At 45.7% G+C, this 16302-nt stretch overlaps 1 protein-coding gene across 1 annotated transcript in view; it reads left to right on the top strand.

The window, feature by feature from the left end:
• The window catches only part of LOC105496521 (charged multivesicular body protein 4B), a 46611-nt gene that overhangs the window by 21965 nt on the left and 8344 nt on the right, over positions 1–16302 (top strand). The gene's annotated exons all lie outside the window — the stretch shown is intronic.

The following is a 16302-nucleotide window of genomic DNA, read 5'->3' as shown; positions in this document are numbered from 1 at the left end:
ATGTCTCTTTTGATTCCAAAAGCATAAAAGGCTGGTTGGGTTTTCCCTCTTGCCTTGCTTTTCTAACAAGCGTGCACATTGGAAGTATTTTTCTGCCGGCATTTCACTCTCTTCCCCACTTCCCCACAAATGTCCCCAGCCCCCAGACCTCCGCTGTCATCTCGGTTGCCAGGGTGCTCTCATGCTTGCTCAGGCAGAAGGGGGCCCTTGTTGGCATGGATTCAGCTGGAAGCAGAGGAAGAAAAGCCAGTCGGAAAAGAAAGAGTGCATCCCAGCCTGGGAACGGAAAACCAAAACAGGCTGTTTCCCCTCTGTCCCAGCCAAGAACCTGGTCACCTCGAGCAAGCCTGGCTAAGAGCATCCAGCCTAGGACCTGGCGGGTGGGGGAGGAGCTCAATCAGTGCCTTCATTCCACCCGGAGGGCCAGACCAAAGCACCAGTGCCAGTCATAGTTAGGTTGTTCTTAGTAAATGATTTGCTTCTTTAAATGTAACTGCCTTTCCACGTCTGGGGATGAGGAAGAAATGGGCTGTTGTTTTTGTTTGTTTTGATTAGGTAGTCATGTAAATTGTACATAATTTTAAAAGTGCCTTCATTGCCTCAGTCACTGTGTGCCCTTCCCAGAAATGACCAATTACAAGGCCCTGAGATAGTCTCTGCAATTACAAGCATATACTATACCTGTATATTCTCCTGAGACACGCCCATGTATGAATGGTAGTAATTAGGTTACCTTTGAATCCTGTGCTCTTTATAGTTTTACAATAAATGATTTTTCTTTTTTTTTTTTTTTTTTAAAGAGACAGGGTCTCGTTCTGTTGCCCAGGCTGGAGTGCATTGGAGCAATCATAGCTCACTGTAGCCTCAAACTCCTGGGCTCAAGCATCCTCTCGCCTCAGCCTCCCAAATAGCTATGACTACAGGTGTGCACCACCATGCCCGGATAATTAAAAAAAAATTTTTTTTTTGTAGAGACGGGGTCTTACTATGTTGCCCAGGCTGTTCTCAAACTCCTGGCCTCAATCGAACCTCCTGCTTTGGCCTCCCAAAGTGCTGGGATTGTAGGTGTAAGCCACCACGGCCTGCCAGAAATGATTTCGATTTGACCTACCATGCAGTCCCTGAACTCCATCTTCCTCATATGGATTTAGAGAATGTTAATTCAAACGTCAGGTGCTAACTTGAATTTTGAAGCCCATGGCCCCACAGAAACACCTGGGAGAATGGTTTCTCCCTCCCTGCCTTATCTTCTCTTCCCTGAGTTACTAGTCTCTCTGAGAAATGGCATCTCCACCACCTGGTTGCCCCAGCCAGGAACTTGGAACTTATTCCTGACTCAGTCTCCATTTCCTTCTCTTGTACATTCAAACAGGTGATACAGGCCCATGGTTCTCCCCCTTGGTGTCTCTCAAGTTCACCCTCTCCTGGGTAGCCCCTCTGCTGTGGCCTCAGTTCAGGACCTTGAAATCTACACCCTCTGGATTACAGCAGTGGTTGCCAGCCCCTTCTCCCCACAGCAGCTACAGGGATCTTTCTGAAATGTAAATCTGATCACGTTCCTGTCCTGCTTTGAATCTTTCAATGGCTTCCTGCTAACCCTGGGATAGATTCCAGCAGCTCCTTAACAAGACATCCAAGTCTGTCCTTGAGTTTCTCTCTTTAACTTTTATCTTTACTTGCTCCCTCCCCTATTTTCTCATGCCTCTCTTTTCCTGCTGCTTGGATACATTCCTCCGGGCTGTCTCCTGCCATCCTTTAAAATGCATGATAACCCCAAAAGTTAGTTTCCCTGCCTTAGGCATCCACAGTAAGTGTCCTGTGCTGACCTCTGTCATCATATTACATTGTCCATATCTGCTGGCCTGTGAATTCCTTCAGCCTTGGGACTGTATAATTTGTGTCCCTAGTTCCCTAGCAGGGTTTCATGAGCAAAGTGTAATTCTGGTACAGTAGAATGAGCAAAGGAATTGCCTGTTTCATCTAAACTGTTGCATCTTTTGTATTGGTATGACGTTGCTTCAGTTTTTCTAGTATTGTCATGAAGTTGTTCATAATATCCCCTTTTTATCCTTTTAATGTTCGTGGAGTCTGTAGTGATATCACATCTGCCATTCTCGATACCGGTAGTCTTTTTTTCCTGTTCAGTCTGGCTAGAAGTTCAATTTTGTTGAACTTCTCAAAGAGCCAGAATTTTATTTCATTGACCTTCTTTCTCTTTTGTTTCTTTTTTGTCTTTTATTGATTTTTCATTTTAATCTTTATTCCCTTTCTTCTGCTTGCTTTGGATTTTGTTTGCCCTTTATTTTTATTATTTTTTTTTGGAGACAGGTTATCACTCTCTCACCTGGGCTGGAGTACAGCGGCACAATCATAGCTCACTGAAGCCTCAAACTCCTGGGCTCAAGCGATCCTCCTTGCCTCAGCTTCCCAAGTGGCTGGGACAGTACAGGTGCCTGCCACCAGCTAATTTTTGAAAAAAATTTTTAATAGAAATAAGGTCTTGCCATGTTGCTCAGTCCCAAGCTGGTCTTTTTCTAGCTTGTTAAGGTGGAAGCTGAGGTCCATTTGAGATTGTTCTTTTCTAGTATAGGCTTTTAGTTCCTTTAAGGTACCACGTTAGTGGCATCCCACATATTTTGATATGTTGTGTTTTTATTTTCATTCAGTTCAAAATACTTTCAGATTTCCCATTTCATTTCTTCTTTGACCTGTGACTTATTTAGAAGTATATTATTTAGTTTCTAAAGATGTGGGGATTTAACAGATTTTCTGTTTGTGATTCCTAATTTATTTATTTATTTATTTTTTTGAGATGGAGTCTCACTGTGTTGCCCAAGCTGGGGTGCAGTGACGTGATCTTAGCTCACTGCAACAACCTCCACCTCCTGGGTTCAAGCGATTCTCCTGCCTTAGCCTCATGTGTAGCTGGGACTACAGGCACACACCACCACGCCCGGCTAAATTTTGTAGTAGAGACGAGGTTTCACCATGTTGGCCAGGCTGGTCTTGAATGCCTGACCTCAAGGGATCTGCCCACCTCGGCCCTCACAAAGTGCTGGGATTACAGGGATTACATGCCACTGCACCCGGCCTATGATTCCTAATTTAATTCCATCCCAAGTGATATATACAATATCACCTCATGTATAGTACACCTCATGTATGTATAGTCTCATTTGCTTTTCCTGGCCTGTGTGCAATTACCATGTTTTACTTTTACATACAATCCCCACACTACACTATTACTGTGTTTTTGTTTAAAGATATTTAAATAACTTACATTTTATTTATTTTTTTTTAGAGATAAGGTCTCACTCTGTCACCTAGGCTGGAGTGCAGTGGTGCAATCATAGCTCACTGCAGCCTTGACATCCTGGGCTTGGGATTTTCCCACGTTGGCCTCCCAAAGTACTGAGATCCTGGGCATGAGCAGCACACCTGGCGAGATTTAAATAATTTTAAAGCCTTATGTATTTACCCATGTGTTTATCCTTTCTGGTACTTGTCATAGCTCTGCGTAGATCTATATTTGTATCTGGTATAATTTTCCTTCTGCTTGAGGGACTTTAAAAAAAATTTTATAGTGAAGATTTTCTGGTGATAAATTCTTTCAGCTTTTCTTTGTCTGACAGTCTTTATTTTGCCTTTTTTTTTTTTTTTTTTTTTTTGAGACAGAGTCTTGCTCTGTTGCCAGGCTGGAGTGCAGTGGCGCCATCTCGGCTCACTGCAACCTCTGCCTTCCAGGTTCAAGCAATTCTTCTGCCTCAGCCTCCCAAGTAGCTGGGACTACAGGCGAGTGCCACCATGCCCAGCTAATTTTTTTTTGTACTTTTAGTAGAGACGGGGTTTCACCATGTTGGCCAGAATGGTCTCTATCTCTTGACCTCATGATCCGCCTGGCTTGGCCTCCCAAAGTGGTGGGATTACAGGCGTGAGCCACCACACCTGGCCTTGCCTTTGTTTTTGAAATATTTCACTGGGTTTAGAATTCCAGATTAACAGTTTTTTTTGTTCCCTTTCCTTTTCCATTTCCATTTTATTTTTGAGATGGAGTCTTGTTCTGTTGCCTAAGCTGGGGTGCAGTGACGTGATCCCAGCTCACTGCAACCTCCTCCTGGGTTCAAACAATTCTCCTGCCTCAGCCTCCCGAGTAGCTAGGACTGCAGGCGCCTGCCACAACGCCCAGCTAATTTTTGTAGTAGAGATGAGGTTTCACCATGTTGGCCAGGCTGGTCTTGACATCCTGACCTCAAGGGATCTGCCAACCTCGGCCTTGCAAAGTGCTGGGATTACAGGCGTGAGCCATTGCACCTGGCCTATAATTCCTAATTTAATTCCATGCCAGGTGATAGAATTAATGAGATCCTTTAAAAATATTGCTCTACCATCTCCTTGCTAGCATTGTTTTCTATGAGAAATCTCTGTCATCTTTATTTCAGTATATGTAATGTGTATTTTTTTATTTGGCTGCTCTTAAGATTTTCTTTTTATTACTGATTTTGAGCACTTTTAATATGATGTGCTTTGGTATATGTGGTCTTCTTCATGTTTCTTAAGCTCCAGGGTCATTGAGCTTCTTGTATCTGTGGGTTTATAGTTTTCATCAAAGTGGAAATTTTTTTTTTTTTTTTTTTTTTTTTTTTTTTTGAGACGGAGTCTCGCTCTGTCGCCCAGGCTGGAGTGTGGTGGCCGGATCTCAGCTCACTGCAAGCTCCGCCTCTTGGGTTCCTGCCATTCTCCTGCCTCAGCCTCCCGAGTAGCTGGGACTACAGGCGCCCGCCACCTCGCCCGGCTAGTTTTTTGTCTTTTTTTGGTAGAGACGGGGTTTCACCGTGTTAGCCAGGATGGTCTTGATCTCCTGACCTCGTGATCCGCCCGTCTTGGCCTCCCAAAGTGCTGGGATTACAAGCTTGAGCCACCGCGCCCGGCCCAAAGTGGAAATTTTTTGGCCATTATTTCTTGACATATTTATTCACCTGCCCTCCTCCTTTGGGGACTCCAGTTACATGTATATAGGTTACTTGAAGTTATCCCACACCTCACTGCTGCTCTGCTGATGTTTAAAATTCTTTTTTCTCTCTGTATTTCATTTTGGATAGTTTTTTTTGTTTTTTTTTTTTTTTTTTTGAGACGGAGTCTCACTCTGTAGCCCAGGCTGGAGTGCAGTGGCCGGATCTCAGCTCACTGCAAGCTCCGCCTCCCGGGTTCACGCCATTCTCCGGCCTCAGCCTCCCAAGTAGCTGGGACTACAGGCGCCCGCCACCTCGCCCGGCTAGTTTTTGTATTTCTTAGTAGAGACGGGGTTTCACCGTGTTAGCCAGGATGGTCTCGATCTCCTGACCTCGTGATCCACCCGTCTTGGCCTCCCAAAGTGCTGGGATTACAGGCTTGAGCCACCGTGCCCGGCCTTGGATAGTTTTTATTGCTATTTAAGTTTACAAATCTTTTCATCAATGAAATGTCTGATCTGTTGTTAATCCATGTAATAATTTTAATTTCTAGAAGCTCGATTTAGGTTTTTAAAAAAATTATCTTAGTCTATTTGTGTTGCTATTAAAGAAATACCAGATGCTGGGATATGTATAAAGAAAAGAGGTTTATTTGTCTCACAGTTCTGCAGGCTGTACAAGAAGCATGGTGCCAGCCAGGTGCGGTGGCTCAAGCCTGTAATCCCAGCACTTTGGGAGGCCGAGACAGGCGGATCACGCTGTCAGGAGATTGAGACCATCCTGGCTAACACGGTGAAACCCTGTCTCTACTAAAAAATACAAAAAACTAGCCGGGCGAGGTGGCAGGCACCTGTAGTCCCAGCTACTCGGGAGGCTGAGGCAGGAGAATGGCGTAAACCCGGGAGGCGGAGCTTGCAGTGAGCTGAGATCCGTCCACTGCACTCCAGCCTGGGCGACAGAGTGAGACTCCAGACTCCGTCTCAAAAAAAAAAAAAAAAAAAGAAAGAAAGAAGCACGGTGCCAGCATCTGCTGCTCACGAGGACTCAGGCTGCATCCTCTCATGGTGGAAGGCAAAGGGGAGCTTATGTGTGCAGGTCACACAGCGAGAGAGAGAGAGGAGGAGGTGCCAGGCTCTTTTTAACAACCAGCTCTTTCCAGAATTGACTAAGAACTCACTCACTCCTGGATAATGGCCTTAAGCCATTCCTGAGGGATCCGCCCCCATGACCCAGACGCCTCTCACTAGGCCCCACCCCCAACACTGGGGATCAGATAGCAACATGAGACTTGGCAGGCCAAACAGTATCCAAACCATAGCAAATACCTTCCCTGTTTCTCCTTCGCTTTTTAAGCATATAGACTATAGTTATAACTATTTTAATCTCTGCTAATTTTGACATCTGTGTTAGTTTGGGTTACTTGCAATTTGTCGATTTTACTCTGCATCATGGGTGTTATTTACCCATTTCTTTGCATAAATTGTAGATTTTGATTAGATGTCAAATGTAAATTTTGCCTTGTTGGGTACTGAATCTTTCTGTATTCCCATAAATATTCTTTATGTTTTGGGGGCAGAATTTTTTGGTAACAGTTTGCCTTTTAGGTCTTAGGTGTACGAATTGTGAGACAGGCTCAGAGCAGTGTTTATCTAGTATAGGGCTAGTTAATCCCTACTATTAAGACAAGGCCCTCCTGAAGGCCCTCCAAGAAGAATTATGAGGCTTTTCCAATCTAACTGAGGAAGAGGCAATATGACTGGCCCCATGTGAGTACTTAATATTATTTATTCTCTGTCATCCTTTTGAGTGGTTCTTTCCCTGGCCTTAGATAGCTTTTTCACACATGGGTGCTGATCAGTATTCTGCTGAATACTTGAGGGGGACCCTCCATGGCTCTCTGGGGTTTTCTCTCTCCGTGCAACTCTCTCCTCAGATACTCTCATGAACTCCAGCTGCATTGGTCTCCCCAGACACTCAGCTCTATCTCATTAATTCAGGAAGTTGCTGGACTCTGTCTGGGTTTTCCTTGCCTGCACCTTGGCCTGGAAACTCTCAGCGATCAACTGGGTGTGACCGTAGGTTCAACTTACTTCCGAGCTCTCAAGGATCACTGTCCTTTTTTGCTTGATGTCCAGTGTCTCAAAAACTGTTGATTCATTTCTCTTGGGCTAGGGGTAAATCTAGTCCCTGCCATCCTGTCTTGGCTAGAAGCAGAAGGAAGAGTCTGGATTTGAATCCTGACTCTGCTGGTTTGTTATTCACAAGCTTTGAGATAATCTCTCCAGGCCTCAAATCTCTTTGTAAAATTGGCTAGTAAGACGAATTCCTTATTGTCAGGATTAAATACAATAAAATACGAGGCTCAGAATAGGTGATACTTCATGTGAGAAAGGAAGAACTGCCTGGGCATGGTGGCTCACTTCTGTTATCCCAGCACTTTAGGAAGCCAAGGTGGATTGGATTGCTTGAGCTCAGGAGTTGGAGACCAACCTGGGCTACAGCTATTTGGGAGGCTGAGGTGGGAGGATCACTTGAGCCTGGGAGGTGGAGGTTGCAGTGCACCGAGATTGTGCCACTGCACTCCAGCCTGGGCAATAGAGCAAGACCCTCTGTCACAAAAACAAAAAAACAGAAGAACCCAGGATCAAGATTTTTAAGATTTGAGCTTCAACCATTAGGAATTGAGAAGAGGAAAGGATCTAGGAAAAACAAAACAAAACAAAAACTCAAGAAGGAATGGCCTCTGGGGCAAGGGAACCAGGCTAGGGGATCCCCCAAGGCTGACAGGAGAGAGGAATTTCAGAGAGAGGAGGGAGGCAGTGCCAGAACTTGTAAGGAGATGGAGGGTGAAGATGTCTGTGTTCACATTCTAACTATAGTTACCTTTGCTTCCTGAGTGACATTTGTGGCTCACATTGGATCTGAGTGCTGACTTCCTCTGCCCAGTTGAAGCAGCTTAATTCAGAGGCTAAAGGGAGTCTCTGATTTTTCTAACTCAGTTTGTGAAGCCAGTTAAAATAAGAAAGACTGCTCATTGGGCAGGAAATACTTGATTATGTGAAGCAGTCGGGAATTGGAGCATATGGATGTTAATTACATATTCTGGATCACGCAAGATCAACCAGAAAGAGCCTTTTGTGTTTGTTTCAATCCTGTTATTGGAAATCTCAGAACTATATGGGTTCACCTATTGTTAGAGCTGGAGGAAGACCTGGAGAGAGCACCTAATCCACCCTTCTTGTGTCCTTGATGAGGAGTGTGAGGCACTAAGGAATGAGGGGACTTGCTCAGTGACATACTTTAGTCATGGCAGAGTTGGAACTAGAAGCCAGATTCAGGATCATAGGACGTGTGTTGCAGGTTGTGTCTAGATACAGGTCTCCTGTTCGGGGCACCTGGCTTGGATTCCTCCTTGTCAAGTACCTTTACCTTTGTTACTTTGAGCACCTTGTTGAACCTTTATGACATCAGTTGCCTATCTTTAACTTGAACACAACCTTAACTGCCTGAAGGCAAGGGGTTGTACCAGATAACTCCTAGCAGTTTCCTCTGGGTGTAAGATTAGTGTCAGGTGTTACAGGGACTGTCGGTCAGGACATGTAAATGAGTAATGTGTCCAGGTAGAAGTTGGTGGGCAGTGGTGGGCTCTGAGATGGACTGGAAAGTATGTGTCCCTTCTAAAAGGGATGGCTGCTGCTCTGCTCTAGTGGATTGTTGCTAGGTGGCAGTGTGGGCTCAGTGTTGCCAGATACTCTGTCTTTACAAGAGGAAGCCAAAATCTGGATTTTTATGTGAAATATGTAATATTCAAATTTATGTATTAAGATACGACTTAATTAAGACATGGGACAAATGAAGACATATCTGTGGACTGCATGGGCGCTTAGTTTTAGCCTCTGGTAGCAGTTCTGCAGCCTGGCTGGTGTATAGGAAAGAACTTTGGCCTTGGATTCCAGGGCACAGGCTGAATGACTATGGCCCTCACTAACCAGGGGGAGGTCACCTTCCTTCCCAGTATCCTGGTTTCCCCACCCTGGCCCTGAGTTATCTTGATCACCAAGAGCTACTCCAGGGCTGCCTGCAGGATCTAGGAAGTGAAACCCCTTCTCTTCCTGATCAGCTGCCCTTTGGGGAGCAGGAGGAGGCAGCTCAGATAGGCCTTGAACCGTTTCCTTTGGTGACCCTGACTGCCGTGGCCATTTCTCTCCTTCCTTATGGCCTGGGCCACGCCTGCTGACCCAGTCTGGAATAATCCGCTGCTCACTTTGGGTCTCTGCTACTTCCCTCCAGGTATAGTCACAGGGGAGGTCCTAGGCTCATTGCCCCTAATAATAAGCCTCTGACCCCTTTTGTTTTAGGGTTCTAGCAATTCCAGTGTAGGTTGACACAGGAAAAAAGTGGACAAGTGACAGAGGTTCTTGTAGCTTTGGTCCCTGGGCCCTCCAGAATGTGGAGGGAAAGCCATATTAGGACCTGGGAAAAGATCTGGAAGCCATTGTAGGGTGAGAGGACAGAGGGCACTGACGGGTAAAGAAATGGCGGGGTCACATTGGCTATTATGGAGTGCCCTTCCCTTCTCCCTGTCTCAGTGCTGTTAGGGGCACAAAGATGGAGGTTCCACCCTGGAGGAGCTTATGGTTTAGGGTAGACATGAGGGAAGAAGACATTTATTCTTTAAAACACAAAAAAAGCTCACAGCAAACTTTCCAGCTATGTAGAGTCATCGGCCTAAGTGTAGAGAGGATGATAATGGTTGGGTTTTTATCCTGTGTGCTTTTAACCAATTTAAAATCTACTAGAAAAAATTTTTTTTCCAGGTAGAGGTTTTTACTGCATACCCTCTGGACTGTCGCTAGTGGACAGTTTGTGGGCAGAACAGGCAGCCCACTGGATGCCCTTGGTGCCAGACTGTTGCTAGCTTGTGGGATCCATGGGGAGGGGAAGGCCTTCAGGGCTTTCAGATCCCCAGGCTCAGGCAGAAGCAGGCCCAGCTGCCTGCTTGGTGCAGGGTAGATGCTCTTCTGCAGAGAAAGAACATGCCCTTTGCAGATAGGCAGCTTGACTTTGATCCCAGACCTGCCACTACCTAACTGTATGACTTGGGCAGGTGATAAACTCTTTGAGCCTCAATACCCTGATCTTTGAAGTAGGACAGTAACAGTATCTACCTCATAGATAGGTTGTCTGGAAGAACTAGTGAGCATGGATAGTATCAATTTTTCATTCCCATGAAAGCACCAATCATGGCACCCAGGAAACCTCTCATAAATGTTAGCTATTGTTATATATTATCTTTTTCTCCACTATACCACAATTGTCTACTCTTTCTTAGACACACTGGGCTGGGAAAGGGGATAGGACACCACTGCATGGTGGCCGGCTCCTGTAATCTCAGCTCCTTGGGATGCTGAGGCAGGGAACCTGGGAGGCGGAGGTTGCAGTGAGCGGAGATCACCCTCCTGCACTCTAGCCTGGGTGACAGTGTGAAACTCCATCTCAAAAAAATAAAAATAAAAATAAAAATGTGTGGGAGACGGGACAGGGACAGGAAGATGCAGAGATCCCCAGAGACAATGTTGGACACAGGCAAGGAAAGAGAGGCAGCGGGGAAAGAGGCAAGACGGAGAGAATGCCTACATTCAGCAAGTGTTTGCATAGTGACTGTCCTCGTCTGTCCTTAGGGTAGTGGTTTCACCCCCATCTTGCATCTGACAAACATGCTCAGAGATGTGAAATAACTTACCTGACAGCCACCTTCAGGGCTGGGATTCTGACCTGGTCTACTGGTACCAAGCCTCATATTCTTTTTCCTTTGTGCCCCAGTGCTGGCCAGCATCAACCAAGGGCAGGGGTTGATGAAGCTGGCATTGGCCAAATGGTCAGGTGGTTTTAAATTGGTTTCTCCCAAGCCGTGTCTTACAGATGTCGGTGTGTGTCTTGTTGGTTTTCCTTGTCTTTCTCTTTTTTTGGTGAGCCAGTTAGGTGTCAGTGTTTTCTTCCTATCAAAATAGGATCTGGGAAGTCCTGCAGTAAATAATACCAGTGACCAACATTTACCTGTCATGCCCTGTGCCAGGTGCTTTACATATGTACTTCATTTTAATCCTCACAATAACCCTATGAGGTGCGTGTTATTATCATGAGGGTTATTAGTGAGATTAAGTAATTTACTTGATGGTGGAGGTGAAACTTGAAGCTGGACAACTGGACTCCCTAAATGACCATTGTAACTTGATGTGACCCAGCATTTCCTAAGGTTGTTTGACGGCAGAGTGTGTTTTATCATGCCTTTTACGGAACACACTTTGTATGTACTGTTTAAATGATTCAGAGCGTTTGATATTCTGTTAGGCTGTTAGTTGTGGGGCTTATTTCTTTCATCTTTGTCCCTTTCAAACAGATAAGGGGCTTCTTTCTTTCTGTCTAGAATTTTCCCTTGCAGTGAGTACTGTACTCCCTATGTGTTTGCTGATGAAGTCAGCAGGGCTTCAGACTCCGATTTCCTGGTCATACACAAGTACTTATTTTACCATCTCTAAATGGAGTGCATTAGCTCCAGGCCACAGAGAGCAAATTAGAGGAACAGGGAGATATATCACAGGGAAGGAGGCTGCTCTGGAAAAAGCTGTCTGCACTTCTCGCCTGAACTCTCCAGCTGTGTGGGAATAAATACAGCAGTGTCAGGGACAGCGTTCCAAGGCTTTTGCAGGGTGAGGCCCTCGTCCTGCAGGTGAGCCTGCAACACTGTCTCAGCAACAATCGACATGAAACAGCCTCTGTCTGGGCTTCCAAGGTGCATTTTGTGCATTTTGGTTTCTGATAACTTTCTGTTTGCCCATGCCGTCCCAGGCACCCTCACCCAGGGTAGAGAAATGAGAGCCTAACCCTGCCCTGCCTTCTGAAACTGTAGGTGCATCAACAGTACTTACTAGGGGAAGGTACTGTTGAACTAGCCTGATTAGCACCTCTTTTTTTTTTTTTTTTTTTTTTTCCCCCCCTGCTGTCTAGGGACCTAGGAGAGCAAACTAGGTAGCTTTTTGGTTTTCATGTGTCAGCATGAGCTTTAAAATGGAGTTTATCAAGGGCAGGGTTTGGAAACTGGATGAAAGAACATTAGGCAGACTGTTTTCCTTATGGCACAGGGAACTGCTGATTTATTTGTAGCAACTAAATTTGGAAACAACAGACTTGAGGTGGTGGAAAGAGTCCTGGGCTGGAGACCTGGGTTCTAGTCCTGGTTCTTCCTCTGACTCACTGCGGGGTCCTGGCAAGCTGTGCCACCTGTTCTGGACATCATTTTTCTCAGTTATCTAATGAGGGGTTGGTCTTCATTATCTCCAAGAGCTCCTCAAGCTCCCTCTATTCTTGATGCCATGATTATAACTCTTATTTAGTCAAAGTTTGGTGGGATCTCTAATGCCGTGTGGTGCAAGGATGGTCACTAATAACCATGTTTACGGGTGAATGGGTTTCTTTGACATTGGTGGTTAACTGTGTTATTTTGACTTTGGGTCATCCGAGATCAGACGAGATTGGGCATATTCAAGGTGGCATGGCCGTAGACTTAACTTTGGGTCTTTTCTTGCCCATACTCACAGGGCAGATGACAGATCACAGATGACACACCCATCACTTCCTCTGTCCAGCAAAGCAACCAGTGGCTTGAGGGCCAGGCATGCTTCTCCTGGCTAAGGCACCCTGAATATCTGAGTTTATTCACTGGCAGAATAACCAGGAGGCTCTATCTGAGTGATTGCTGGCAGGCAGAGTGGGGCTCCCTTAGCCCTCCTCGGCTCCCCACTTGCCGGTAGTCCTACTGGGACCAGGCTGCTGAGGGTTCTTCAGAACACCCACTTAGGCTGGAGTCCTGGTGTTGCATTTGTGTGTAAGTGTCCTCAGGAGTGTGTTCATTTGCTTCGTCGTTCACGCTGAGAGTGGGAAAGCAGCAGCCCTCTTCCCTCCCAGCCCCGTACCTTCTGTTAGATGACTTCAAATGTAGACTCTGGGGTCTTCGAAAGGACTGTAGACACTGCCATTCATTTAGTGAGAGCATATTATTGGTCCGTTTTTCCCTCCATGCCTGAATTTCTCTATACTAGTAATGAGTGTATAGTTATGACTTCTTGGCATCTATTGAGATGCCCTGGGCTATTTGCCCCTATACTGAACACCCCTAGATCTGGGACAGGCAAACTTGCTCTCCTCAGCAGCTTTTCAGAGAAGTCGTGTTTGACTAGGAGAAAGGAACGTCCTGTCTGGTTGTGTCGAACTGATGTGTTCTCTAAAAATGGTTTCTGTAATCACTAACTGTTGCCTCGCAGGAAGGTTTTCCATCCTGGGCAAACGTCTTTTTGACTGGTCTCTGCTTCTTAGGGTATCTGTTCTGTATCTTTCCTCTAAATAGCTGTTTGGAGGGTCTAATGAAGCAACTGTCTGGAGACCAATGTTTATTTCAACATGGTTGGAGTTGTTTTTGCTTCAGCTTTCAGAGCCAATAAAGCTGGTTATTAGATTCTGTAATTGCTGCTGTAATTACTCTCTTGGAACTGGCAAAGGCATAATTAAATATGGAGATTCCAAGGACTGTTTTTTTTCCCATCTAAAAGCAACCTCTTAAACTTCTATTGACCTGGGTTAGATTTCAATTGTTAAAGCCATTGTGTTTATAAATGACACTGGGGATTCTCTGGCAGAAAATGGATTTCTTGAATATTTGATTTAGATGAACAGCTTCTTTTTAACTCAGTACTTGTTTTTAAATCTAACCATCAGGAATCTGGAGAAGTTAAGGCAAGACATTAAGAACCAGTATATATTTAATATTTATGAAAACATTGGGTTGGTTACAGATAGAAAATTTCCGTAGTCAGAAATAAGGTTGGCGTGGAGGAAGTTTTACTAAGTGTAATAGTATTCAAGAAGACTGGCATTTTACTTGTGGAAGCACTCTAATACCTCTGAGCCTTTAGTTTGCCCTGTTACACCTCACCACCGATGCCATGCATTTGTAAGATACAGGAGGTGGTTCAAGTGCTGTGAATATTTGTCTACGTCTGTTTCTGCAGCCCAGATGCTGACCCCATGTCAATTTTCAAGGTTACTTTACTCATGAAGCATGTTTGGGGGTTTCTGTGGGGGAAAATTAATAATGTAGCCTTTCCCTTTGGAGTTCTCAACTAGCTGAGAAACACAGACAGCAGATAGATCTAGATAAGAAAAATCAACCTCCTGGAGAGTTCACTGCTTAGAGGGGAAGAGGCTGTGTGAACCCTGCAGGCAGGAAGGGGAGTCCTGGGGGGATTCCCCAGGACTGTCCCTCATACTGTTTGCTCAGGTCCTATCCCCAGTATGAGATAGCACACCTTACAGCCAGGTGCTTGCGGGAAGTCCCTGTTTGTGGGCCAGGAGGAATGCAGTGGAAGGATGCTGCCAAGTGATTGTTCTAGCCTGTGTTTCAGTAAGACGTCAATTCTCTGGGTCAGAGGTGCATGGGAGATAAAATATGGGTGGATCCCCCATGAAGAACCCTGGATAGAATACATGAAAACCTTGTAAGACAAATGAAATTGGAGGTTCAATTTAGTAGATACTAAGCACTGTGTATCAGTTATTTTGCTGGATTGCTGATCTACAAAGATGAATAATATCAGCATTATTTCATTCGGGGTGGGGATGGGCTGTTGGTTTCCTCCCTGGTATATTTGGGTTTTGCTTCCAGATAATTTACTGTTTGGGAGATTTTAGAAGTGGGAGGTGGAAGTCAGAGGAAGTTAGGATTGGCATACAAGGAGTCACTGCCAATGGAAAATGTATTGGAGAAAAAGCAGTTCTAAATCTATGATGTTAATAGGGAAGTAACTTTGGTTTTAAATATAAGAATGTAGCTGACTGTATAAAATCAGTTTCATAAGCATTTTACCAAGCTCCTGCTACACTCAGGACACTGAAAAGCAAGGCAGCTCCGTCAAAGAGTGTTTGCTCTTATGAACGGTCTCAGAGTCACTTGCTGTTGTTCTGAGTCCATGAGGAAGAGCATAGAGCTGGGAGTTACACAGACTACTCCCCTCCTCACTTGGCAGCAGGATGACTTGGGTGAGCTGCATCACCTTTCTGATCCCCAGTCTCCTTGTTCATTTGGGATCTCTGGATGATTAAATGAAATAGGAGGCGGATGAGACTGCCGTTGCTTGTTCACCATCACACAGCAGGCTCTTGGAAGGCCTTGGTGAATCTTTTCTTTTCCCCCACTGAGATGGAGTCTTGCTCTGTTGCCCAGGCTAGAGTTCAGTAGCACAGTCCTGGCTCACTGCAGCCTCCACCTCCTGGGTTCAAGAAATTATCCTGCCTCAGCCTCTCGAGTAGCTGGGACTACAGGTGTGCGCCACCATGTCCAGCTAATTTTTGTATTTTTAGTAGAGATGGGGTTTCACCATGGTGGCCAGGCTGGTCTTGAACTCCTGACTTCAGGTGATCCACCCACCTCGGCCTCCCAAAGTGGTGGGATTACAGGCATGAGCCATTGCGCCCGTTCTGGAAGGCCTTGGTGAATCTTGAATGATGGGCTGGGCTGTGGGTGATGGAGCTGACTGGAGGGGACTTGGGAAAGGGGTACCTGTGGGCCATTGGCACTTGATCTTGGAAGGATTCACAGTCACTTGGTGATTAGAGTATGTCTGGGGTATGCCTTTTGTGGAAAAGGAACACAACACCAAGGAAGTCACAGGAAGCAATCCAGCCATCCCAGCCCTGGGGCACTTACAGGACTCCCCCAGGACCTCTTCCCTCTGACATTACTCATGGGAAAGGTGGTTCTGTAGACCTTGTGCTAGGGCTCCCAGGTCTTGGGCTTGCGGAGAGAATTCTAACGCCTTGCCTCTGCGGGACGCTGCAGGCCATATCAAACCATATGGTAAAGGGAGCTACTGAGGATTTTTCAGCAAAGGAATGGTTGGATTTGCATTCCCTCTTCTGTGTTCCCATGGTCCCCATGTCACTCCCTGCAGGACTGGACGATCCCTCCAGGGCAGTATCCTACCTTTTTCATTAAGTGGGGGGCATAACATAGTGGCAGGGCAGGGACTTTGGGGTTCCACACCTGGTTTAAGTCCCCTCTGCCAGTTACCTGGGCTGTCACAGGACGTCTCTGAACCTCAGTTTCCTCATCAACTAAAAGGGGTGGTCGTTCTAACCTTAAAGGGTTGCTGTTTTGAGGCCCTTATGAAGTGAGCATGACTTATGCTACCAGAAGGTGAGAGTGAAGGGTCTCGAGGATCCCCTGGTGTGACTGCAGGATGGGTTTCTTGAAGTCTTGGGCCATTCCGGCCTACATCAGAATCAAGGGAGATTACGGATT

This window comes from Macaca nemestrina, chromosome 15, assembly GCF_043159975.1.
Source record: "Macaca nemestrina isolate mMacNem1 chromosome 15, mMacNem.hap1, whole genome shotgun sequence".
Lineage (NCBI taxonomy): Eukaryota > Metazoa > Chordata > Mammalia > Primates > Cercopithecidae > Macaca > Macaca nemestrina.
This window is presented reverse-complemented; position numbering and strand designations above follow the sequence as displayed.